Source organism: Oryctolagus cuniculus, chromosome 1, assembly GCF_964237555.1.
Source record: "Oryctolagus cuniculus chromosome 1, mOryCun1.1, whole genome shotgun sequence".
Taxonomy (NCBI): domain Eukaryota; kingdom Metazoa; phylum Chordata; class Mammalia; order Lagomorpha; family Leporidae; genus Oryctolagus; species Oryctolagus cuniculus.
Window position 1 is genome coordinate 229,819,064 of NC_091432.1, and position 26,153 is coordinate 229,845,216.

General features: G+C 56.6%; 1 long non-coding RNA gene across 2 annotated transcripts in view; it reads left to right on the top strand.

Moving 5' to 3' along the window:
- The window catches only part of LOC138847507 (uncharacterized), a 31,265-nt gene extending 5,761 nt beyond the window's left edge, over window positions 1-25,504 (top strand). The window contains exons 1-3 of one of the 2 annotated variants that reach the window (XR_011385351.1): window positions 8,026-12,190; window positions 20,738-20,873; window positions 24,868-25,504. This is a non-coding gene — a long non-coding RNA (uncharacterized lncRNA). Of the gene's footprint in view, window positions 1-8,025; window positions 12,191-20,737; window positions 20,874-24,867 lie in introns of those variants that run through there. The other variant, XR_011385348.1, reaches the window with a different exon arrangement.
- Window positions 25,505-26,153: the final 649 nt, after the last annotated feature.

The following is a 26,153-nucleotide window of genomic DNA, read 5'->3' on the forward strand; positions in this document are numbered from 1 at the left end:
GCTTCACAGAGTCCTGGGCACACCGTGGGGCGCTGCTGTCCTAGGTGAGTCCAGGGGGCCGGGTGGGTTCAGGGCTGGAGGGGAGCAGGGAGTTGGGAGGCCGCCTGGAGGCCACCCAGCGGGGCCGGCTGCTTCTGTCTGTGACGGCTGAGAAAGCGCGGGAGGGGGCCGGGCTGGCCCCTGAGGACGGTCAGGGAGCCGTGGTGGCCTTGTGCACCGCCATCATCCAGGGGCCAGGGGGCGCTGGTGAGGTCACCTAACGAGCCACTGCCCGGGCAGAGGTGGCCCGGTGGCCATGCTCACTGAGCAGAGCAGTGAGATGTGACCGGGAGGAAGGAGGGCCTGCCCGGCGCACTCCCCTCACGCCCGCCTTGCCAATTGCCTGGTGGCCCTGCACCAGGCTCTTAACCTCAAGGCCTCAGAGTTCCTGTCTGTAAAGTGGGGGGGGGGGGGCCAGCGCTGTTACCGTTGGGCCTCAGAAGGTTCCAGAAGAGTCAGCTCAAGGTGCCAGTGGGGAACCGAGTTGCAGGGGCTCATCTGCTGAGATTTGCGGCGTGGCCTCGGGCGAGTGGCTGGGCTGTGGAGTCTCGGGGCGTGCATTGGTTCCCAGGGCTCGGTGTGGCTGGTCCCTGTGAGCTCAGTCGTGGGGTCCTGGGGTTCCAGCTGATGACGCTGAATGGAAGGGGAACTCCAGCAGCTCCGTGGGGGCCAGGGATGGGCAGAGAAGAGAGGACAGAGGCGAAGCCCCCGGGTGACCCTGGACACGTATAGCACCTCCTGCTGAGCTCCAGTCTATAAGACGGGGCTGATGGTGAATGACGGTGAACGGCTGGGCCGTGTCTGGCTCCCAGAGGGCTCCTGTTGACGCCACCACTGATCATCCCTGTGTTTTGTTGTTGGTCGTCGTGCCATTGTGCACCTGCTGGAGTAGGGGTGTGGCGAGACAATCCCGAGGTGGAGAGACCAGGGCGGGCCAGGGCTCTGGGAGCAGAAGGGTTAAGTCTCCATGGAAACAGGCATGCATTATTTACGTGGCCTAATGAATAAAACATTTATGTGGTAGGCTAATAAATTCCCTCACACAAAGCAAAGTAAGCTATGATTTAAATATAGGCCTCCACTGGCTGCCTGAGTTATGAAGCCTGCTCGGGGGACCTCGTGGTTTTACACCTCCATCGGCTTCAGGGAGGGGGTGGGCGGCAGGGAGGAGTGGGGGGCAGAGACCCCTCCTGGTAAGTGGCTTTCTGGGCCCCCCTGACCCGAGCCCCCACCGCCTCTGCTGAGGCTCTGTCCCCCAGCCCGGGGCCTTTCCCCTGAGTCTTGGAGAGTGTTTTGGGGGACAAGTGGGGCTGTTCCCTGCTGCAGGATGGTGCATGTAGAGTGGGGAATACCAGGGGTGGGGCAGCCTGCTGGGGTCCCCTGGGGGTGGCAACTCTTCCTGGGGAGATGAGCTGCACCTCTGAGGCCCAAGGGCTTGGAGCCGTGGGCTGGGTACCATGAGAGCACACGAGGAGGTTTGGGGACCTGCCAGGAAAGGACCCGGATGCAGCCATGGGGAGCAGAGGTGGGGTGGGAACAAGTGGTGGGCGCAGAGATAGAGGTGTGGCAGGTGTTTGGGGGAGTGGAGTAGCCCCACCCCCACCCCATGGCCTTACCCTGCCCTTGGTGGCTGTCACCTCTTGGTGGCTTTGTTCTGTCCCTTTTCTCACTCGCTTTTCTCTTCCTGATTCATGTCTTTCTCTTGCTCACTCTCAATTTTCTTCCTTCTCTTTCTGTCTCTCTTTTAAAAAGATTTATCTTATTTATTTGAAAATCAGAGTTACAAAGAGAAAGAGGGAGAGAGACAGAGAGAGAGGAAGAGAGAGAGAGAGATGACATCCATCCGCTGGGTCTTTCCCCAGATGGCCACAACAGCCAGGGCTGGACCAGGCCGAAGCCAGGAGCCAGGAGCTTTATCTGGGTCCGGGTCCGGGTGCAGGGGCACAAGCACTTGGGCCATCCTCTGCTGCTTTCCCAGACCACCAGCAGGGAGCTGGATTGGAAGTGGAGCAGCCGGGACTCGAACTGGCGCCTGTATGGGATGCTGGTGCAGCAGGTGGTGGCTTAACACGCTGTGTCACAACACTGGCCCCAGATGATGGCCTCTTGGGGAAGGAGTCAGAGGCAGTGACCCTGCCCTGGGGGAGTGAAGTGCACAATTGGTGGAGACCCTCCCTTCTTCGCCCCTGGGGCTTGGCCAGTGGGAAATAACAGAAATGGTTTAAAAGGGGGCGTGTGTCTGAGGTCCAGGGCACCTCACGTGGCATCCACAAGTGCTGAGATGTCCAGAGTGGTTGCCTTACTCCCTTGTCTGACGCCTGAACCGGGATGGCTGGAGAGCGAGGCTGGGCAGACACTGCCACCCCCCTCCCCTGCCTCTCTCCAGAGCTGGCTGGGCTCCCTGAGAGCTTGGCAGTCCCAGGGTTAGACACAGTGAGGCTTCCTGCAGGGCACTGGCCTGCCTGGAGCTGGTGAGCCAGCCTTCAGAAACTGCTGCTCCTAAAGCCTGGGCCAGGGGCTGGCCGAGCCTTGCATTCGCTTGTTCTGTTGGCCAAAGGTGCCACACAGCCCGGCCCCGACTCCTCGGTGCGAGAGTGGCACACATGCTTGGTGAGGAAGGACTTGGGGACAGCATTTGCGGGCAGGGGACCACGTGATCCTGGCGTCATGGTGGAAGGGGAGCCTCGCGCCTCCTCCCAGCTAGATGAAGGCCTGCGAGCCCAGGCGTGCGTGTTCTTTGTTACACATTCTGCTGGGGCACTTGCTGTTTTGTGGGGGCCCTGCAGTGACAGGTGGCTGTTCAGTGCCATTCTAACTGGGAATTGGAATCCATGATACCGTGTGTGGCTTTGGTGGCACCTGGGCTGTGTGGGGCATCTCTTAACCCTTTGGCAACCCTGCCAGGGGGTCCCTTTGGTCCCATTTTGTAGCTGAGGAAGGTGAGGAGGGGAAATGACATTTGCCGGGGCTCCAGGGTGAAGTGCTGCTGGGACCCAGTCTGCTGGCACTGTCCACTATTCCACCTGCCTGGCTCTGGGCCTGTGGGTGTGGTTTGGGGGATTTGCGTGGATGTTCCACCTGCTCTGAGTGTGAGGGGGTCAGCAGAGCCAGAGCACTCCAGAGCTCAGCAGGCCCGCCAGAGGCTGGTGGTGTGGTGGTGGGAAAGGGAGCGAGAGCAGTCTCTGCTCACCAGCCCTCCCCCTCTCCATCCCCAAGACCTTGTGTGCACCCAGCAGGGCTCCCTGTGAAAGAGGCCCCGGGAAGGGGGCTCCAGAGGTGGTTGGGGCAGGACTTTCAGAGCCCCTCATGCCTGTCTTCTGGAAGTTCCTGGAAACCCAGGCCCCAGTCCTGGTTCTTTATCCTTTTAGACATGCAACCTCAGGTAAGCAAGGTCCAGCCTCACTTATCCTCCCTCATCTGTGGAGTGACCACAAGGGACTAACATTGGAGGAATGGAGGGGGTCAGAGGCAGAGGTTACCCTGCTATACAGATTCCTTGTTGAGTAGGTTTCATTTTGGAAACTTGTAAATATTTCGTGTAAGTGTAAAACAGCAGTCTCTAAGGATGGGAAGTGGGACGAGGCAAATGAACCTAAGTACGTGACCAGCTGGTGGCATAGTCACAGAAATGGAGAGAATTGAATCTACAAGAATTTGACTGAAAATCACTAGTGGGTTTGTGCCAAGGGCAAAAGGAGCTGTGGAAACAGAACTACACTAATTTCAATCATCGCAGGGTTAGTGAATCATTGGTTCTGTCATTTGAAGAATTTTCTGTGCAGAGTGAAACAAAGCAAATGAATGGTGTTGTATGGGTGCCGCTGGCAGGGTTTTTTGGATGGGAGAAAGGAGATGCAGATGGAAGACCTAGGAAGTTAAATAAAAAACCCACAGCCCAGAATTTGGAAGCGTTATAAATTCATTGTATAGTTTATGTAGAAAATTTGAAAAAGAAAACATGTTGCCTATCTCTGCTACCAAAAAGTGCCTACAAAAATGGGCAGCCCACTAGAGTGAGCACTCCCAGTACTCAAACCATGGTCTCTAAACACTGATTTCCCCTAGGAGCCGGGATGTTATGGAGAAGTGAATGATTCATTGTCTAGGGGAACGATATACAAGCTAAACCTGGAATAGCTTTCCTAAAAGCAAAGGCAAATCGGAGACTTCCAAGATTGTATCAGCGGGGGCCACTCTCAGTCTCTGGCCCAGTTTCCAGGCACCCGCAACCTCCTTCTCACGGACTCCAGCTCTCGGTCACTTCCGCTCACGCTTGTCCCACTGCACTGTCCTTTGCAGTCTCCAGCTGACCCTTCCTCACCTGTGCCACAAAAGCAGCTCCTAGCTCGCTTTGATCCTAAAGGTTTTATCATCGATTTTTGTGGAGACCTGAAGTTTCCAGAATCTTCCAGGCCTCCTGGCTGTGATTCTGCATCCCTCCCTGAAGTGGTTCTCAGACCCCTGCTCACCTCTGGGACCCCCGAGGCTGGGGAGCTTAGCAATCCATGTTGGTCCCCACACGCCACCCTCCTCCCACCCCTGTCTCCGCTGCTCAGTCCTCGGAGGATCGACAAGGGTGAGGCTGGGCTAAGGTGCCCCCTAGCCATAGCTTCTGTCACCACGGCCCAGAGACAGACACTGTGAGAGTTTGCCCACAAAGACAACACTCAGTCACTCCTCCCTGTGTGTCCCTGTGTTCCTGTCACCCTGCATCCTCACATCTGGGCTGTCTGTCGGATCTGAATGCGGCACAGGGAAGTTCTGAGATTTCTGACCCTGGGTCTGAAGGGTGCCATCGTTTTCCTCTCATCTCAGAGAAGGGACCAAGTGCCCTGTAAACAAGCCCAGGCTCTCCTGCTGGGGCCTGGAGGAGAGAGCAGGCAGGGTAAAACCAGGGCCCCGGCCCACACAGTGAGCAAAGAGGCCCAGCTCCCAGCTGTGTGGGCCACCCTGGTTGAGGCTCTAGCTGTGGCATGAGGCTGTCTTGGGTCTCTGGCCCCAGCTGAGCCAGAGCAGCCAGTACCATGTGCAGCAGGGATGAACCGCCCTGCAGAGCCCTGCCCTGAGTCCCGATGCACAGAACCATGGGAGATGAAGTGGTAACCGTGTGAAGCCACTGAGTTCTGACCTGGATTGTTTTACAGCAGTAGGTGACTGAGACATAGACACCGTCTGCCAAGACCTCTTGGGGCTTGGGTTGCCCTCATCTGTTGAGGTCAGAGGTCATCTGACCAGCACCTGTGACCCTGGGCAAGGCAGCCGGAGATCAGGTTTTCAGAAGAACGTGAAGCTAAGAAGAGTCAGCCCTGGCTTCCGGGTGTGCCCCTTCCAGCTGTGTGCCCTGGAATGTTTATTTCCATCATCTGTCTTCAGGAGCTCCACTCTCCCACAGAACTTTCTATGCTGATGGAAATGTTCTGTATCTGTGCTGTCCAGGTCAGCGGCCACCGGCCACACGAGGCTACCAAGTGCAGGCAGTGTGGCCAGTCCGACTCGCAGTGTGCAGCAAGTGAAAAGGGAAGCACGCCTTTGTTTGGGAAACGGAACCTTGAATACCCCACCAACACTGGTTATAGTGAGTCCATGTCTGATGCCACACTTGGCATCATTGGCTCACATGAAGCCCGCGCTGGCCGCCGGATCTGGGCTTTGCATGGCACTGTTGGAAGAAAACGTTACGCTGTTACTTCCGGCCTGTGCTGGCTGTGTGTGCATTGAATGTGTCCAGACTTCTTGTCATTGTTCTCTGGACAACACAGCAGGACAGCTGTTTACCTAGCACTTACATTGCGTTAGGGGTTAAGTAATCCAGACATGGTCTCAAGTACATGGGACGATGTGCATGGGGGACCTGCAACCACCAACTTTGCCATTCGGAGACGGGACCTGAGCACCCACAGATTTTAATGTCTCTGGGGCGGGGGGGGGGGTCCTGGATGACGTCCATGCTGACGGATGACCGCTTACTAGAAGTGGTTTCCTCTACTTGAACTTTCTAGAAACTGCGTGTGTGGCCCCTGTTGTATTTCTATGGGACAAGCAGTACAGACTGAGCAGATTAAGTAACAGGTGTCAAGTGCACAGTGCAGCCCCTGGCATGGGAAAACCCTGTGCCAATGGAAGCTGTTACTTCCTTAAATATCATCTTGAGAAGGTGGGGCCCGGGGCTCAGACATCAGCAGGCTGCTGCGTGGGCTCCTGCTACTGAGGGGACAGAGAAAGGGAACTGACACGGAGGCTCCGTGGGTGTGTGTGTGTGTGTGTGTGTGTGCTGGTGACTGTGTGGGCTATGCCAAGGCTGCACCTCTGCATCCCGTGCAGAAAGCACTGTTGTCCTCACTGGATGCATGGGGAAACTGAGGCTCAGAACGGCTGACTTGACTTGCCCGAGCTGGTGTGCCTAGCTGGTTAGGGCAAGAGCTCAGGGCCCAGGGGACAAGAGGTCTGCCTCGGGACACGCCGCCCCCACTCGTGCCTTCCTCTGGACCTCCCTGGCCCCGCTCCGGGCCCCCAGCCTGTCTCCTCGCTCCTTCCCTTCCTTCCAACCCAGACTTCCCAAGGAATGAATTTATTCCTCCCACAAACACCGCCTGTGCCGGTTCAGACGTTACTGGTTAACTTCATCAGGCAACGTGCACGTCTCCGGAGCTAATGTCAATCTCCACAGCCCATCGGGCTTTTTAAACAGAGGAGCCGCGGCCCTCCCAGCCATGAGGAGGAAGGCAGCGCTCAGCAGCGGGAGGAGCCCTCGGCTTCCCACCCCAGAAAGAGCCGTAAAACACGCTCAGCGCTGGGGCTCGCGCCCTTTTGACAAAGACAATTTGATTTGTCCGTGGCTTCTAAAATATTCATCCCGCTTTGATGGACTATCGTTTTATAAATATAGATTATCATTAGCCGACGCCGGCCGTGCGCTGCTGGCTGACCCAGCGCCACACCACTGGTTCGGGATGAAGACGTCCAATAAAAGAAATCATTATCCCTGCCTGCGAACCCTGATCGGTAGCGTCCGCCTCATTTGCAGTGCAAGGGTCAGTCGCTCACGCTAACTGCGTCTGTTTGTGCATTTCACGGCCCGGCCTCCCCTGCTGGGGAGATTGACAGGCAGCTTCTCCAGTCCAGGCCTGAGGGAGGCAACGGGGTGGCTGCAGGAGGCGGAGCAAAGCAGGAGGAACACACGGGGATGAGGTGTCTCCAGTGAGGTCTGAGGTCGTGGAGTGTGCAGTCAGACCCACCTCTGCTACCTCCTGGCTACGAGGTCTGGGGCAAGTGAGTTGAACCTTCTGGGTCTCAACTTTCTCACCTGTAAAATGGGAACACTCATGATCAGCAATATCTGGCCCCAGAGCGCCCCCTGCACTTCCGTTGCAGGGATAATGATGGTGATGCTGGACACCGATCTTGACTCAGCAAATCACTGGACTTCCCGAGCCTCAGGATCTCCATGGGCAACACAGTCGTCAGAACATCTGCCCCCCCCCCCGGAGGGGGGTGCTGATGGGCCCGCAGAGATGTTAGCTGGCCCAAGAGGGCCATCTGTAGGGAGCCCAGGGAAAGCCAGAGAAAATGGTGAGGGCGCTGGCCTGGACCGCCCAAACTGCAGGGGGTGGGGAGTGTGAGCCTGGGGCTACAGGTTCTAGAAGGGGCTCTCATTCTGCCCGGGGACCCTCCTCTTGTGCATGGTGGGACTTGGGGAAGGGCTGGAGGTGGGGTGAGTGAGTGTATCTGACAGCCCCCCAGTGCATTGTGCTGTCAGGGAGTGAAATTCGAGGTGGAATAAAAGATTTGCCTCGCCTAAGAAACAAGCCCTTGTCTGCAGCGTTTCCTCTCCATTTAGCTGTTGGAAAGAAATATGGAGCCGGCGATGGGGGGAAAAGCAATTGCAGAGAAACCTCCAGGAGAAGTGGCCTGCGGGAGCGGGGATATAGCAGGGCAGGTGTGGAGCGCGAGCCGAGAGCACACCCCTCCCCCCCCACCCCGCCCCACCCCGCCCCCACACAGGAACGGTCCAGGGTCTGCAAGCTCCAGCCACGGCCACAGGTGACACCGGTGGCCTAGAACCTCCCAGGGCTCCCCGGCGATGACGCCCTCACTGTTCCTGGAGCCGGGCGGGCAAGCGGTGTGCTGAGGCCAGCAGCCTGGTGAGGGAGACAGCCCTGGGGGCACTCAGCCCCAAAGTTTATTTAAGTGAAAAAACCCATTCGGAGACAAGAAGGAGTGTTGCACCACTGTCAAGTGTTAGACATCGCCATCAAGCAAAAAAAATTACATCCCGTCCTGACGAGCGACTAATCAAGACCAGGCAAACGGGCCCGCAATAAATTACTCCGGCGCGAAATAAACCACACAAACAGACCGATGATAATAAATGTAAATTATTTCTCTGAAGAAATTTTCTTGGTATATGAGTAATACGAACCATCAGGAAGGCGTCTTCCTTAACATTAATTACAGAGGATGACAAGTGAGCTGATGACTGGGAAGGCTCATTATCTGAGGACATATTCACAACTTTGCAATTTGCGCGAGATGTACTCTGGCTAAATTAATCTCCCTTCTTTGCATGAGCCTCTTCTAATTTTCATGTTATTAACAGGTTTGCAGTATCAGTCAGTGCTTGTCACTCTAATCAGGTTTCAGCATGTTCGCAAAAGCGAAGCGTCATTTATAAGGATAAGCCCTCATAATGGTGCTTGCTTTCATGTGGAGAATTCTACAAGGCTGCTTTTAATAAGGTACTTTAATCATCTCCTTTGCTCAACTTTTGGCCTCACTGTTCCTTTATGAAGAGTCATTAAAAGACTTTGAAGTTCATCAAGGAGGAAAAAATCATGACATTGTTCTGGTGAGGTTGGGGATGGTGCCAAGGGGAAGGCTGAGAGGGAGTCAGGGCGGAGACCCTGCCCGCGGGCTCGAGTCAGGGCGGAGACCCCGCCTGCGGGCACCTTGTCTCCACCAGCCGACGCCCTGGAGGTCTGCCTTCCTGGTTCTCTGCCTAACACTCGCCTGCTGGGCGGTGGGGTCTACCAGGCAAGGTTCACGGCCGGGATCCTTAGGGGAGGGGCTGAGCGGGGCCAGAACTCTGGAGAGCTCCCGGCGGGCACCACCCCCGAATCTGGAAAGTTTTGGCTTTTGAGGGGAGTCAGAATGACTTCTCAAACCCGAGAGTGGGCCTCACTGTCCCGGGGGCTTTTAGTTCAGAGGAGAAGTTCTCTGTCTCAGTGGGAGCATCTTCAGGGTGCTTTCCAGCCTTAGTGAGTTTCTCGGCTGGATTAACTGTGTGTGGTGTGTGTGAGTGTGTGGTTGTGCGTGTGCATGTGTGTGCATGTGGTTGTGCATGTGCGTGTGTGTGTGTGTGTGTGTGTGGTCCTTCTCTTCCCTGCGTGGCTCACAGGGGCAAGGTGGGGCTCAGTCTGGAGTCAAGGCTCGGGAGCCCCCCAGTCGTGCTCCGTTCCCTCACCCGGCAGGAACTGGGAACACCTTCATGTGTTCCCAGCAGCAGAGGTGCACGATGTTGGCTCATATGCAGTGACCCTCAGTGCCCTCTGCCGAGCACCCTGAGCTCACGGTGGCCACAGAGGCACCTGCTAGTGGGGCAGCTCGTCCACTAGGGGACAGAGGACTAGACCGAGGGCAGGCAAGTCCCAGTCCTGCCCTCGTCACAGGAGTATTCTGTGACCTTGCGCAAGCATTGCACTGCCTTATTCCAGCACCATCCGTATACCCATTTTTTAAATAGCTTTTCTCATTTTTGAAAATATCTAGCCAGCGCTGTAGTTCACTAGGCTAATCCTCCACCTAGCGGCACCGGCACACTGGGTTCTAGTCCCGGTCGGGGTGCCAGATTCTGTCCTGGTTGCCCCTCTTCCAGGCCAGCTCTCTGCTGTGGCCAGGGAGTGCAGTGGAGTATGGCCCAGGTGCTTGGGCCCTGCACCCCATGGGAGACCAGGAGAAGCACCTGGCTCCTGGCTCCTGCCACCGGATCAGTGTGCTGCGCCGGCTGCAGCGCACCAGCCATGGCAGCCATTGGAGGGTGAACCAACGGCAAAGGAAGACCTTTCTCTCTGTCTCTCTCTCTCACTGTCCACTCTGCCTGTCAAAAAAAAAATCTACTTATTTATTTTTATGTATTTGAAAGGCAGATAGAGACAGGGACAGAAACAGACACAGAGAGAGATTTTCCATCTGCCAGTCCACTTCCCAAATGCCCCCAATAGCCAGGGCTGGGCCAAACCAAAGCCAGGAGACAGGAACTCGATCCTGGTCTCTCCCTGGGTGGCCTCCCAGGTGTGCATTAGCAGGGACCTGGATCAGAGCACAGGCAAGACTTGAACCCAGGCCCTCCGATATGGAATAGGGCATCCAGAGCAGCCTCTTAATTCCTGTGCCAACCCCCCACTTGCAATTTGTTAACTTCCCCCAAGCTGGGACCTTTGTGATGGTGTTTTTGGTTTCTATTGAAGCCACATCCTCCCACCCACTGACTGGTGGGGGGTGGCCTCATGTCCCATGGTGGCAACACCATCAGTGTTCCCTAGGGGACAGTCTCCTGCTTCCAGTACTTCTGTCCCTGTAGGTCCCGGCTGGGCAAACGCTGGCACACTTCCGAGGCTCAATTTTAGCTCGGATCTCAGGGGCCACCCTTCTCCGTGACCTGCTCCCTGCGCCGTGTGGATGCTACGTGGCCCCATCCCTGGCCAGAGCTCCCTGGGCCACAGCGCAGCCAGCCAGAGTCTCCCTCTGAGAATCTGGAGTTGCACTAAGGAAGGGTTCAACGGCGTCGCTGGAAACTCGGATCTACAACGTGGCCCCCAGAGCAGCGGGGCAGCCGTCTTCTCCCCCAGAACCGGAGAAGTGGGAAGGCAGGTGTCCAGGCAGGAAGGGGGAGGTGGAGCAAAGACAGGAGGCAGAGGGAGTCTGGACTCTGGTTCCTGTTCCTTCTGGAAACCCTTGGGCTCCGTGAGATGGACCTGGATCTTAAAGCTGTATTTCCTTGGCTTACTTAGGCTCATGTGAGTATGTTTCTGTTGCTGTCAACCATCAGGACCCGAGCAGCACAGCTCCCTTGAGCGTGGAGGGCTCTGGCTCAAAGAGGCCCTCGCAGCCAGCATCCAGCAGTGAAGAGTGGGAGACCTGCCTGCTGAGGCTGGGGGTCTCTTGGGCTGCCGGCTGTCCAGGACCCCCTGGCAGGAGCTGAGGACAAGTCCCCGCTGGGCCTGCGAGGTTGGACCCTTGGTGTGTCAGGGCTTGTCCGGGGAGGATCTGACACGTGGCAGGTGGAGCTGGCCCGAGGGGATGGGGAGCAGAAAGAAGGAGATGAGTTTGGTTTAGGACCAGAAAAATATTCAGAAACTTGGTTCTTTTCATGCTTCCTGAAGCCCAAGTTTATCTCATGATGTCCCTCACTCTCTGAGATTTATTTCTTTATTTGGAAGACAGAGTTACAGAGAAGGAGACACAGAGAGAGATCTTCCATGTGCTAGTTCACCCCCCAGATGGCTGTAACGGCCAGCGTTGGGCTAGGTAGAAGCCAGGAGCCAGGAGCTTCCTCCAGGTCTTCCATGTGGGCGCAGAGGCCCAAGCACTTGGACCATCTTCTACTGCTTTCCCAGACACATTGCAGAGAACTGGATCGGAAGTGGAGCAGCCAGGACTTACTTGGACCAGTGCCCGTATGTCACAGGCAGTGCCAGCCCCTAATGGTGTCTCTTTAGAGAGGCCAGCCTGGCTGTTTCATTGTGAGGACCAGGGGATTAGGGCGGGGGCGGGGCGGCCTCACAGAGTCTGAGCATTAAAGGAAGGACACGCCCAGGGGCGGTGGCGCTGGACCCAGAGAGGGACCCTGAGCACCCAGTGGGGCTCTTTGGCTCAGTCCCTCTCCCAGTGGGGGAGTCCTGTTGGCTCCTCCCTGTCTGTGTCGGAGGCGGGGCTCTGTGCTCTGATGCCCCCTCCCCCAGCTCACCCAACAGACTCAAGGCCAGCAGGGTTCATCCAAACAGGCAGTGAATGGGAGTCTGCACCCAGCGTAGTAGTCACGGTGCCCTCCGAGGCTGGGTGACCACGCGGCATCTCATGGTCTCAAGTCCATGGCTCCGCTCAGGGACAGCAGCTGCTTCCTCGGTCAGGTGACTTCCAGGAGCCCGTTCTGCAGGTGGGACCCCTGGCTGAGCCGGAGCAGCATGGGATTGGGGATGGGGGAGTGGCCCTGGGGTGAACTGGGACATTGCTCCTTCATCCCACATTCCACACTGGGATAGGATTTACTGGGGTCCTGGGCACGAAAAAGGGGGAGGGAGGTACACACAGGGCACAAAACAAAACAGTACTAAACGGCAGGATGAGCCTGACAGCCCACCGAGCTCTGATTTTCTTGTGGTGGTCAATTTCTTTACTGCTACAAAAATTCTGTTGAGTCTTGGCTTCTCCGCTTCTGATCCAGCTCTCTGCTATGGCCTGGGATGGCAGTAGAGGATGGCTCAAGTGCTTGGGCCCTGGCAACCACGTGGAAGACCCAGATGAAGCTCCTGGCTCCTGGCTTTGGCCTGGCCTAGCCTTGGCCATTGTGGTCATTTGGGGAGTGAACCAATGGAGGAAAGATTTCTCTCTCTCTCTCTTATCTCTCTCTCTTTCTGTAACTTTGCCTTTCAAACAAATAACCATCTTTTAAAAATAATTTAAAGATTAAACAGCTTGCCACCTTTCCCTGCATGTTAAAGGATCTCTACTTTGGTGGGATCCCCAAGCTTGAGCTCACTTTTTTTTTTTTTTTAAGATTTATTTATTTATTTGAAAGAGTTACACATAGAGAGAAGGAGAGGCAGAGAGAGAGAGAGAGAGAGGTCCTCCATCTGCTGGTTCATTCCCCAATTGGCTGCAACAGCCGGAGCTGAGCCGATCTGAAGCCAGGAGCCAGGAGCCTCCTATGTGTGTGCAGGGGCCCAAGCACTTGGGCCATCTTCTACTGCTTTCCCAGACTATAGCAGAGAGCTGGATCGGAAGTGGAGCAGTCAGTTCTTGAACCGGTGCCCACATGGGATGCCAGCACTGCAGGCGGCAGCTTTACCTGCTACACCACAGTGCCAACCCCCTGAGCTCACTCTTTATGTAAACTGACACAGGTCTTCTTGTCCACCGTGGGGTCTGCACTGGGGACGGCCAGAGCCCCTGGAGACATGGTGGACTCTCTCTCTCTCTCTCTCTCTCTCTCTCTCTCCCTCTTTCTCTCTCTCTCCCCCTCCCTCCCTTCCCGTCTTCTTCTGGTCACTATGGGAGGAACCTGGCGGGTGTGGGAACACTGCTGAGCAGCCGCAGGTTGCGTGGGGGGCGATGACAGCCCTGCGTTCTCCAGGCCCCTCCCGGGGCCCCCTCGCTGTGCAGGCCAGGGCTCAGCAGCAGAGACGCAGATCCTCAGGGTGGGGGTGGGGGCCAGCCTGAGTGGGAGGGGTGCGGCAGACCCCCCTCCCCCAGAGTGCACCTTGCTGTCCTGCTCATCTGGTCCGAGGCAGTAAGGGCGGCACCCCTGGGGTGCAGCCTCCCGGCCAGGTGGGCGGTGCTGCTGCCTGCCACAAGGTCCCCTAGAGCGGTCTCCTTCTAATGACACCGTCCTCACCTGGGGCAGCTTGGGACTCTCCCTCCTAGAGCTGAGTTTCAGAGCCTCAGGCAGCGGCTCAGTCATTGCCAGTGTCCAACTGGGGCCGCTGAGCCTCGCTGGGCACTCTTGTCAGCATCCTTGTCCTGAGGCCTCCTCCGCCCTTGGCCGTACTCCGCAGAAGGCACAGGTGCCTCCTCCCCGGGTTCTACCAAATTTGACAGAGTCAGACGCCACTCGGAAGCAGACGGGGCCAAGCTGGTGTGGCCGCCCGACTTCAAAGCTGCCCCAGTGACCGCCGCCTCCTGGTGCTCACAGCCCTGCGCGCCCCTCCCTCTGTGCAGTCTGTGTGCCGCAGGGGGTGGTGGTAGAAGTGTGTGTGGGGGTGGCCCCCAGGTGAAGTGACCAAACACTGCGGTCTCCGTCTTGGTGGCTCTCGCATCACTCGTGCCGGGGAAGCCGGCTGCTGTAGCAGGGGCACACTCGGGCGAGGACCACGGCCCACGAGGTGAGTGAGCCCACAGCCCCTGCTGACCAGAGCCGGAGCCGACCACGTGGCAGGCGTCACCTGGAGGAGACCCGGAGCTGCCTAAGGGGAAAGGAACCAGGCCGTTCCCCACCCCGGCCAGACGCCAGGTGCCTCCCACACCTGCGTCTCTTCCCTTGCTCCCCCCGCAATCTTTCCCACCCTTGTTTCCTCCCTTTAACCCCCCCCCCCCGCCCCCCCGTTGCTTGCTTCTTTCCTTCCTTGGAATTCTGTGGAATCAGAGGTCACAGAACAGGTCAAGGGAAATGTGATAAAAAGGAAAAAGAGGCGTAGCCGGTAAAGCCACCACCTGCAATGCTGGCATCCCACATGGGTGCTAGTTCGTGTTCTGGCTGCTCCAGTTCTGATCCAGCTCCCTGCTAATGCACCTGGGAAAAGCAGTGGAAAATGGCCCGAGTGCTCGGGCCCCTGCACCCGCGTGGGAGACCTGGATGAAGCTCCTGGCTTGGGCCTGGCCCAGCCCTGGCCATTGCAGCCATCTGGGGAGTGAACCAGCACATGGAAGATCTCTCTCTCAAAATAAATAAAATCTTTTTTTTTTTTTTTTAAAAAAAAGAAAAAGCAAGTGCAAACTGGAGCTGAGGGCAGTTCTTGGACATGGCAGAGCCCTGGCGCCAGGACACGTGTGACACTGGAGTGTGTGGCTCTGTGCCAAGGCCTGGGGCAGGTGGTAGGGAGGGCACATGTGTGTGGTGGGCACCCACACCGCCACTGGCTTTTCACAGGCTTCTGCCTCTCCGTCTTCCTCAGGCTCCTGTCCCCTTGGGGGCCAAACACGACCTCCCAGGTGGGCTCAATGGGCAGGGGGCTCCCCTGCAGGGACCCGAAACCTCTCCCTTCCAGGGCTTCCAGAGGGTGTGAGCCGGCTCTGGCAGGGCGGGCGGGGCACCTCCCCTTCGCCGCTTCGAAGTTCACCGGCAGCCACATCAAGCACAGTGCCACTGACAGAAATCCCAGCGATAATTGGGACGAACGGAAAATGGAAACACGAAAATGTGCCGTGTCATCTGCTGCCTTCCTCCGAGTGCCTGATACCCACCGTCCACTGACAGATGCTGTATTATTAACACTTGATTAAAAATCACTTCAGGTTTGAACCAGCCCGTCGAGAAGGGAGCGCCTTGACAAGGCTGCCGGTTTGTGATTGACAATTAGTAATATTCGGGGTGTCACAACAGAGGTAGTGTGACTTATTGGAGCCAGTGTAATGCAACACATTTCATGTGAGCTCCTCAAATTGGTACACAGGAATCAGAAGGAAAAATGGAGTCTCGCTCACCGCCTTTGATGATCAACAAAGGAGGGGCTCGTGCAGCCCCGGCGCGCGCGCCCTACCTGGATTCCTGTCAATCAGCCGCCAGGCGACCACCCCTCTCCTCCTGGGAAGCGGGGATCTCAGCAGACTTGGATCTCATTATGCAATCCTCACCTCTCTCTCGCAGGCAAATCCTTCCTGTCTGGAAATACGAAAGCTCTCCACGCCGACGCTGCCTCGGCGCCTGCTCCCCATAAAACAAAAGGTTCTCATTTTTTAAAAATAAAACGATCATCTCGTGATTGACGTGCTACAGCCTTTTCCTTCAGCTATTTTTCTACCCGGGTGTCAGCGGGAGTCGGATTCACGAGCTCCTTTTTTTTTTTTTTGTCTCTGTTCTAATTCAATTCCTTTTAAGTGCTTTTAAGAGTAGTGCAGTTCAAGGTCTTTCCTTTTTTGGGTCTGACCTGCATATCTTTTTTTTTTTTTTTGGCACCCTTTCTCAACCAAGATTTTCCAGACCACCCCCCCCCCCCGGAAAAAAAAAAAAACAAACCCAAAACCAAAAAGGCTGTTTGCATTCGTGAGAGGTGATGAATCTAACGCAATTAGTCTCGACAAACTTTGGGAGAAGTGGCCGGAAGTGGGTCCCAGTGGCACTGCTGGGGTCCTCATGGGAGTCCCACCCCCCCAGCCCTCTGAGAACTTACCGCCAGCCACAATGGTCGTCTCCTGCATTTTCTGGCCTTTTGTCTCTTTGCTGCCACCCTGTCACTCAGCGCCCCCCCCAAAAAAAAATGCATGGGAAAGGGGTCTGTGTCTATCCGTTCACCGTCAGGTCCATGGTGCTAGAATTTTCTCTGGGAAGAGGAAACTCAATGAATATTCATGGAATGAGTGAATGAGTGCACTGGTTGTGGGGTTGGGGCGGCCCCAGAGCACAAAGCCGGAGGCCTGGAGCCCACAGAGTGAGTGCCCAGCTTGGGCAAGAAGTCCGCTCTCAGGGCACCGAGACTCAGGCTGGCCCTGCCTGCCTGACGATGCTGGGAAGTTCCGGCCCTGATCCAGGGGCCCACGGCTCAGGCTCTCCCAGGGCAAAGGAAGCAGCTTTTCTGCAGAGGCGAAGGAGACGGGAGCCAGGTCAGGACCCCCGGGAGGGACACAGGGAAGACTGGCTGGAGGGTGGCCGCGGGTTTTGGTCCCACAGACAATCCCTGCCAGCCCAGTCCCTTGCCTGGTCTAGGCTGAACCTCCCTGTTGGAGCATCCGTTCGTTCATTCTCTGTCGATCGGCACTTGTTCGCTGAATCCCCAGCCCCTGGTAAGTGGCTCACAGCTGCTGGGCTGGGGGTGGGGTGTGGCCTGTGTTCTGTGCCCAGCCCCCTTGGCGCTCAGCCCTGGACATGACCTGGTCCTTTCTGGTCAGGAGGCTCTCTTTGTTCTGCCTTCAGGGACTCAGCCCCACTCCCGCACAGTCAGCACACCCAAGCCGAGCCCTTGGGGCTACCCCAACCCAGAAAGAGAATCTGACCAGGGTGTCTGCTGTGGCCTGGGAGGAAAAGGGTTAAGACCCCCTGTTGGCCCTTCTGGGGGCAGGGGCTGTGTCACAGCCCCAGCACAGGGAGCAGGTGGAGCAGGCCAGCAGGTGCTTCATCACCATTGGCTGAGTGACCTTGATCTCCCCAAGTCTTCTTGTCTGTGAAATGGGGAGATTGAGGGACCTCACTGCAGGAGTTCAAACCCACAGTCTCTTAACCCTTTACAGACCATGGGTGCCGTGGCAGGCCGAGGAACCCCCAGGTCCCTTCCCTGAACAGTGGGACTTAGACGTGGGGGAGCATCTGTCCAGGCCTACCCAGGAAACAGGTACCCAGATACAGAGACCAAGACTGCATGGTGTGTGATAGAGCCACACACATCAGATGGGAGGTTTGTTGGCGGTGCCAGTAGCGGTCATGATTTCAGTGGGGTGAGGGATACATGAAGGGAGCCATCCACGGCCACCCAGGACCACGTGGAGACACCCGCGCTTTCTCCCGGTGACACTCACTGTGTCACCAGGACCACATTTGCAAAGGAGGAAGTGCCCACTTTCAGTTCCAGGAGGCTCAAAACCCTGTTGTGCCTTGGGAGGCCTGCTCTGAGGACTGTGCCTGGAGCTATGCATGGAACCAGGGCAGAGGAGGGGCTGGGCCAGGGTGGAGGAGGGGCGGGGCGGGCTGCTGTGGGGTTGGGGAGGGGATGGCGGGGGGCCGGCCATGGGACTGTGGGCCCCGGCTTCCTTGCTTTTTGATTTTTTATAAAGATTTATTTTATATATATATATATATATATATATATATATATATATATATTGAAAGGCAGAGTAAGAGAGAGAGAGAGAGGAGAGAGCGAGAGATATTCTATCCCTGGTTCACTCCCCAAATGGTTGCAAAATCTGGGGCTGGGCTGGAATTGAAGCCAGGAGCCAGAAGCATCTTTCTGGTCTCCCATGTGGGTGCAGGGGCTCAAGCACCTGACCTGTCCTCCGCTGCTGTCCCAGGCGCATTAGCAGGGAGCTGGATCAAAAGTGGAGCAGCTGGGACTCGAACCAGCACTCATATGGGATGCCGGCATCACAGGGGGCAGCTTTGCCCATGACACCACAATGCCAACCCCAGGTCCCAGGTTCCAAGTGTGAGTCCTCCATCCTATGTGGCATGGGTCTCTCGCAAGGAACAGCTAATGGTTAACACCACGGCAGAGTGCCTGTTTCCCGAGTGCCCACTGGGGCCCAACTCTTGTTTCCTGAGTGCCCACTGGGGCCGGGCCATGTTCTCACAACTCCTTTGCCTTCTCAGTTAAGGCAACAGCCCTGGAGGGTCCCAGGAAAGTGAGTCTCATCTTTCAGACAAGGAGACTAGAGCTCAGAGGGGCTGTGCCACCTGCCTGGGGCTGGGGTGAGGGGACAGATCAGGGATCCTGAGAGCACACTCCAGGGCAGCCCCCGGGCAGCCCATACCTTCTGGGGCATCCGGGCTGGTGAGGTCTGAGGCGCCACACTGGGGGAGGCAGGGACCAGGGCGCTACACAGGGAAGCCGCGTGGCACTGAGTGTGATCTCAGAGAGGCCCTAGATCTCTCTGGGGGATCACGTACGTGGTGTACCCCACAGGGACTTGCAGTCACACCCTGGGTCTTTGGCAATTATTCTTCCTTTAGGTCTCCCACGTGGGTGGCAGGCACCCAACAATTGGATCATCTTCCTCTGCTTTCCCAGGCCATTAGCAGGGAGCTGGAGCAGAAGTAGAGCAGCCGGGACACGAGCCAGCACCCATGTGGGATTCCAACGTTGCAGGCGGTGGCTTTACCTGCTCTGCCACATGCCGGCCCAGTAATTATTTCTTTAACTAACATAGCAGCACTGTGGAGCCATGGGGAGTCCATTAGGTTTAAGGGGAGACCTCTTCAGTGGCTGGGAGTGCCAGCCAGCATGCTGGGTGGAGGGGAAGATGGGTGGGAGAGTGTCAAGGCCTTTGACGAAGGCTTGGCGCTCTGGGAAAGTTCTAGTCCCAGCCAAGGTGAGGCTGGCACTTGGAAAATGAGCCAGAGCTGGCTCCCCCAGACCTATCAGATGCCAAGTGTGGAGCCCCACACATTGCCAGCCTGACAGAGAATTCTCCGTCCATGCAGTCGGGGACCAGACGTCCCAAGGAAGCGGATGTGTACAAATAACCATTTAGTGGAGTGGCCAGAGACAAGCCCTATTCACCCTAATCAATGTGTGCCTGTGTTCCAGGCCTTCGCCGCCGGAAACTTTAATGAAAAAAGAGCTGCCATTCCCAGAAGCAATGGAAAAATACTTAGGAATAAACTTAATGAGAAATGCGTGTGACCTATATAAAGACAACTACAAAATTTTATTGGTGAAATAAAAGGAGACCAGAATAAATGGAGAGGCATAGCACATTTCTGCATGGAAAGACCGAATATTGTAAAAATGTCGAACTACCTCCGTGTTAATTTGCAGATTTAATGCAACAGCAAACAGCCTCGCGCGAGGAACTTGACAGAGTGATTCAAAAATTCATCCGGAAGGGAGATGGAACAGAACATCAGAGAATATTCTGGAAAAGAGGAGCATTGATACACAGCCTGACTGAATCTGAAAACACACCGTAAAGTAGCAATAATTAGAACGGTGGGAGTATCAATGGAAAAAAAGAAAGAGATCTTAATGGATCAGAATAGAATGCCCAGAGATGGACGGAGTCACACGTAAAAATTAAGTATGGGAAAGGAGCCGCCCCAGACCGTGAGGGCGTGATGAGGGACTTAGCAGGTGCTGCTGAAATAAACTTGAAAAAATAACTTGAAATGTAGATACACCTTTTCCTTCCGATCAAAACAACACCGATGGCATAAAAAAGGTAGTGCAAGAAAGAACAAAATATTGGAAGATGTAGCAGAGCATAGATTTGGGTGTTTATGAGATCCTCAGAATACTGATTTTAAAAGGACAGTTACTGAATTGCACAGGATTTGAAATACACACAAACAATAATGGGATAACTAAGGATAAGATTTGCATGGGGGCAAGAGCCATTGCTTTACTAGTCGTCGCTCAGCAAATAAAAATTAGGGGTAAAGTGCCCATACATTGTGTTTTAGGATGATTCAATGTTATAAAGCTTAAATGTGCACTCACATAGAATCCTTCTGCTACTACCGGTCCTCTCGTTTTGGACAGGTAGGGAAGCAGGTAAGATGTTTCATCCATGACACGGAATCACCTGCGAGGGCTCCCGATGGGCGTTCTCTCAGTCTCTGATGTCTCTGAACTTCTGCTTTGCCCACTTTGATTCCCTCAGGCTGGGGCCAGAGCTTTCTCAACTCACTCTAAAAATTATCTGATTGGGGTGAAACCTTCAGCCAAGTGCACACTCAACCATTTGGCTCGACCCATGCCCAAGTCACTACCAGAGAAACGCAGCGAGGTGGGCTTGCGACACAGCAGTTAGGATCCTGGCTGCCTCTCGTATCAGAGCACCTGGGCTTGTCCCAGCCCCAGCTCCCGACTCCAGCTTTCCGCTAGGATTTGAAAGGCCGAAGGCAGTGGCTCAAATAGTCACATCCCTGCCACCCATGTGGGAGACCTGCACACAGCTCCCAGCTCCAGGCTTCACCTGACCCAGCCTCAGCCATTGCAAGTATCTGGGGAGAAACCAGTTGATGGGGGTTTTTTCTCTCTCTCTCAAATTAAAAAAAAAATGCAAAGTATATCTAGCCCCTGCAAGCTTCCCTCTTAACAATCTCTTTACCTCTTTGCAGGTTTCCATACAAATTACCTACGCTTTGCCTCTTCTTGAACTTTGTATTGTTGGAGTCACGCTCTGGAGGTGTAAGGACAGACACACAGAGGGTCCACACCGGCCACAGGGCCACAGGTCCTTCCTCCTGACCATGGGTAAGACACCTTAGCCCAAGTGGAAGCCCAAAGCTGCCACCACTCTGGTCTGTGAGGTCTGCAGTGGCCCAGGGGCTGGTGGGCAGGGCAGAGGCCGGGGTTGAGGGGAGTAGGGGCTGCGGCTCCTCCAGGAGGTCTTTCAGGAAGGCAGAAGCCAAAGGGTTAAACACAGAGGCTGGGAGGGAGGGCTGCTGTGGCCTGTGGGGATGGGCTGAGCTCTGGATCAGGGCAGCTGGAAATGCTGCCAGCAAGACGTGGCCCCAGGAGCAGAGCTCAGGAGCCCTCTCCCAGGCAGAAGACAGGGAGGTTGCAAGGCACCCACAAGCTTCTGGGCAGAGGGGTTCCTCCAAGTCCTGGCAAAACCGTGGGCGGGGCCAACCTGAAATACCTGACACAGATGCTCCAAAGGGAATGAGTGTATTCGGATGCGAGCCCTGCACAGGGAGCACTTGTGCCAGGGTGAGCCGTGTCCGTGCTCAGCGAGGCCAGCCAGGCTAGGGCTTGCCAAGGTAAGAGGAGGAAGAGTCCATGAGTTGTCCTGAAACAGTCGTCCGTGGCTACAGGTTCCATGAGCAGGGTGGGCTTCGTCCATGTTTGGGAGGGCGGTTCTGGGCAGAGATCCTGGATGGGTTTTCCGGGTAGGGGGGCCCTGGCAGAGGCCCCCTTTCAGCAGCTGGTCCAGGCTGACTTCTCCGCAGTGTGTGTGCGTGTGTGTGTGTGTGTGTGTGTGTCCCTGTTTCAGGGCAAAAGGGAGGCTCTCCAGCCCCTGAGCTTCTCCCCAGTCCCAGAGCCCCTCGACCCGGGAGACCTCATGCCCCCCAGACCACCCCATCAAGGTCAAAGGAGGCAAAGAGACTCCAAAACCAAGGGGGACGTGGAGTGCAGTGCCGGCTGATGCTGAGACAGCGGGGGAAGCTGGTGGGGGCCAAGCGGAATCCGGAGCTGGGAGAAGGCGGGTGCTAATCGGGACAGAAGCGCGCTCTCTCTCTCTCTCTCTCTCTCTCTCTCTCTCTCTCTCCTTCTGCACCTCTTAGGAAAATCCAAAATAGAAAGGGAAAGGAGATGGGGGGGCTCAGTGTGAGTACTCGCAGACCAGCGGGTGGTTTTCCTCGAACAGGTGTGGCGTGGGGAAATTTAGGCAGACACCTCCGCTGCCCCCTGCAGCTGTGCCGCAGCGGTGGTTTGGGGGAGCAGGCTCTGCCAGGATCCTGTTTCTTCCGGGAGGGCACAGCTCCTGCCGTTTCAGACTCAGAAGCTGGGGCCTGGCCCCTGCCCTGCAGCCCCTCCCCCACCCCAGGCTGAGGCCGGCGGGGGCCTCTGAGGGCAGGCCTGCCCAGGGCTTTTCTGTCCATCAGAACCCATGTCTGGAAATTAAGTGGATTGGGGCCAGGCAGGTCAGGCGGGCTCTGGCTCCTCAATCAGGTTTGCTGCTGAGGTCCCCAGGGGTCAGCAGAGCTCCCGGCTTCCCGGGAAAGGACGGCAGAGGCCCTGGCCGGGGAGTTTCCTGGAAGTCGCTGCCTGGGCAGGGGCAGGGTCCAGGGCGCTCAGGCGGGGGCTCCTGCTGCCTGGACCCTGGGGCCTGTTTCCGGACCACTGTGGCTCCCACGCACAGGGCCCGGCGCCTGAGCTCTGCCCACCGCTCTCCCAGCCTGCCGGGGGCTTTGACCTTGAATCTGCCTCCCTTCTCCATCCACCTCTGGCCCCTGGTTTTAAGCCTCGCTCCTGCCCTCCTGTGTCTCCGGACAGTTTTCTGTCTGTGCTGGGTGTGTCAGGTTGGAGTAGTGGTGGGGGTAGAGACACACACACACACACACACACACACACACACACAGAGGAGAGAGAAGCAGAGATGCCTTCGGAGGCTGGGCAGCTTTGTCCCCACCGTCTCCTGTCCCTCCTGGTCCTGTGCTCCCCTGCTCCCTGGCCCTGGATGTCGCCTCCCAGCACCCAGCCCCTGCCTGGGCTGCCCCTGGGCTGGCTTCCCTTGGGGAGCCCTCACTCTCGACACCCACGTAGGACACCTGCACACAGCTCCGCAGCCCCCTGGGTTCAGACCACACAGGCAGAGCCCTTCAACCTCCCTGGGATCCACCCATCCAACCATCCTTCATTCATCTTTGTGCCAGGCACAGGGTTGGCTGTGGTGGCTTCCGTGGGGATAGGCCAGGGTGGTCTCTGTTTCCATGGAATTTGCCACCAGTCGGGGCCCCTGGGGCCCAGGGAGATGTGGATGGAGGCAGCACCCTTTGGACACTGAATCCCAGGAGACTGTGTGGGCGCTGGCTGAGGGGGACTGGGGAGAGGCTCCGAGTACAGTCTTCTGTGCTCCCAAATTGCGAGGACTTTCAATTTCCTTCCCACGCCACACGCAAAGGAAGAAGGAGAGAGGGTCACCAGCATCCGGGCCTGGCCAGGGAGCCGGCACCCAGCGTCCGAAGCTCAGAGCTCCAACGTGCCACCCCTGCTTCCCCCTCACTCCCAGGCCTGGATTTGTCAGGAGCAGAACTGGTCTGGGGTCTGGGGGCACATTTCATTAGCAGAGAAGGGAAGAAGCCACCCGCAAGTGTGTGGCCCCACACAGCTCCCTCCCAGCCAGGGCAGGTGCGTGAGGTGACACAAGGACACTCCCCCATCCCTGAGTGTCCTACCCAAGGGCTGTGCCCAGCTGGCGTCTGGGGGAATGTGGAGCTCTGGCAGAGCTGGGGGCAGCTGTGGGCTTCCGCCTGGAGATGGGGAACAGGGCAGGGTGGATGGAGTCAGGGAGAAGCTTCCAGAAAAGACCCTGGAGTTGGCGCTTGCCTAGCACCAGGCATTGGATGAAAGCAGTGGTATTTTGGAGCTCTGAGCTTTGGCCGGTGGGTGCTGGCTGCCTGGCCAGGCCTGGATGCTGGGGTCACACACATTGGGAAAGAATGCGCCAGTGGTGAGCGAGATGGTTGGACCTGCCGAGGTTAAAGGCCAGGAAACTGTTTCCCCATCTGTAAAATGGGGTGAAAATACCAACCTCACAGAAGTGGCACAGAGGTAGGGTGGAAGCAGCAGGTGTTCTAGGCAGGGCTGGGACGGACAGAGAGCCAGGTGTACACAGACCTGCACCTGGCTCCAGGTGAGAGCAGGAGAATGTTCTATCCAGTGAATGAGTACCAGCCATGTGCGGCTCTGCCGTCTCCCTTCCTGGTGAGAAGCAAAGCCAGTCCATGGCACCGGGGTGACAATTCCTGGCTGTGTGGAGTGAGACCGGCTCACATGCAGTGAGGGGGCCCTGAGGGGATGCCGGCGCATGCGTCCTCTTCCTGTACCCAGCACCCCCAGATCTGACCCTGTCGCAAAGCTGGAGGCCCCGCCTGTGAAGCCCTGAGCCCTGGGTCTCCCCCCGGCACCGGCCCCACCTCTGGGGCTCTCGTGGGCACCGCAGCCTGGCTCACAGCCACAAGGCTCTTGCTGCTCCCACACCTGGCCTTGCCAACCCGTTCTCCATCAGCACCACAGGGAGAGTTCCCAAACCTACCCAGAGCCACTCCCCTCCCAGAGCTCCCCAGGGATTAGAACAAAACCTCAGTCCTTCCTCACTCTTGGGGTGCTGAACCACCCCCAGTGCTGCCCTGTTCCTGGACCCTGCTACTCCCTTGTTTGCTCCCCTGCCCCTGGCCCCCTTCCTGCCTCAGGGCCTTTGCACATTCTGTTTGTGCTGTCTGGAGAGTTTGTCCCATGTCTTTATGTGGCCGGATCCTCTGCCCCATTCAGATAAGACACCACCCGCCTCCCTGAAGGCCCACGCTGACCCACAGCCCCGGGTGAGGCCGCCTTATTGCCCCCCAGGGTTATTTTCCTAACAGCAGTTACCACCCTCTGAGGTCCTCTTATTCGATTATTAATTTTCCTACTCTAGGGAGATCAAAAGCCAACACAGCTCTGCGAGCAAAGGGACTCAAGCCCCCAGCAGCAGAGCCCGAGCTCACGGTCTTTCTCGGACAAAATGCTTTATTCGTTTTAGAGGCAGTGAGAGCTGGCACCTTCGGGCTCACTCTCCACAAGTGCTATGCAAGGAGACTTCAAACCGTTTGTGGAAAAATGCAATTGAAAGATAAGTTTGGGGCCAGCATTGTGGGGTCGCAGGTTAAGCTGCCACCTGCATGCCAGCATCCCATCTGAGCATCCCATCTGATTTCAGGTCCCAGCTGCTCCACTTCTGATCCAGCTCCCTGCTTATGGGCCTGGGAAAGCAGTGGAGGATGGCCCAAGTGCTTGGGCCCCTGCACCTGCATGGGAGACCCAGAAGAAGCTCCTGGCTCCTGGTTCCAGATTGGTCCAGCTCTGGCCTTTGGGGCGTCTGGGGAGTGAACCAGCAGATGGAAGATCCCTCTTTCTCTCTCTGACTCTCCCTCTTTCTGAAACACACATTTCAAATAAATAAATGTTTAAAAAACAAAATGAAAAACATAATTCGATTTTGGTGTCCCCCAAATTTTTGAAATTTTTGCATAGGAAAGAACTTCAGAAAGTTCCTGGAAAATACACATAACGAAGTTGTGCGTGGATTTGAAACTGTTTAGCTGCCAAAATCAACTTATCTTTTAATTTCATTGCCACCCAGTTTTGCAAGTGCCCTTGTCTGTAAATAATGAATGAATGAATGAACGATGGTGGTGGGGATGGTGGCTGGGAGAGGGGACAGTGCAGGGGGTCCCTCAGGGGTCGTTGTTGGATCTCCCTGGGCCCCTTTCCGTCCCAGGCCCACAGGCTGCTGCCCAGGCTCCCGCCCAGAGGCGCAGCCCCCGAGGCCCGGCCATCAAGCTCTCCTGCCCTGTTCAAACACTTCAGCGCCTCCTTAGCAGCTCGGACCCCACCCGGCATCAAAATATTTCAGTTCTGCAAATGAAAGCAAATATTTGACATCACTTGGCATTTTTCAGCGCATGAATTAGCAATTTGCTGGATTAATCCTGCTGTGTAAACCGACCGTTCCTTGCCCGTGATTAAAAGGCAAGTGAGATGGGAGGGCAAGCCCCCCAGGGTGGGCTCCGGCTCCTCAGAGGGAGCTGGGAGATCTGGGGCGTCCCTGCTGGGCCTTCCCACCACGGCTTTGCAGCTCGGGGCAGAGGTGCTGGCCACGGGGGCTGCAGGGTGAGGGGCACCCGTGCTCCTCCCTGGGGGCCCAGGCCTCGCAGTGTCCACAGAGTTGCCAGGGCTCTGTGATAGGGCAGGCGTCAGGGAAGACGGCATCCACAGGCACCGGCCTCGGCGTCTGCCGGGCTCAGGAAGAGCCCAGGTCGGCGGCTC